The sequence below is a fragment of the Chiloscyllium plagiosum genome, unplaced genomic scaffold (genome assembly GCF_037043375.1).
Source record: "Chiloscyllium plagiosum isolate Xiang-an unplaced genomic scaffold, Cpla_swu_hap1 HiC_scaffold_27, whole genome shotgun sequence".
NCBI classification, from domain to species: domain Eukaryota; kingdom Metazoa; phylum Chordata; class Chondrichthyes; order Orectolobiformes; family Hemiscylliidae; genus Chiloscyllium; species Chiloscyllium plagiosum.
In genome coordinates, this window is record NW_028270165.1 from 16,227,496 (window position 1) to 16,227,857 (window position 362).

At 46.7% G+C, this 362-nt stretch overlaps 1 non-coding gene across 1 annotated transcript; it reads right to left on the reverse strand.

Annotated features, from left to right (window-relative positions):
• Positions 1 to 290: 290 nt before the first annotated feature.
• Positions 291 to 362, reverse strand: trnae-cuc (transfer RNA glutamic acid (anticodon CUC)). The gene has a single exon. It is a non-coding gene; the product is annotated as a tRNA-Glu (tRNA).

Genomic DNA, 362 nt, shown 5'->3' on the forward strand with positions numbered 1-362 from the left:
ATCCTCGCTGACAAAAAATTCACAAAAGAGGAGAACAACAACAAAGTGCCATTTCTAGATGTCACAGTGGAGCGAACAGTCAATGGAAAATTCAAAACAGCGTCGACAGGAAAACAACCCGCACGAACCAAGAACTTAACTACAGAAGTAATCATCCCTGCACATACAAACAAATCTGAATCAGGACACTGTTTCAACGAGCCACGAAACACTGCAGCACCCAGAAACTACTATAAATAATTGCATAGCGCATTTAAGAAGAATGGGTAGCCTGCACCACTGAAAAAGGCTTCCCTGACCGGGAATCGAACCCGGGCCGCGGCGGTGAGAGCGCCGAATCCTAACCACTAGACGACCAGGGA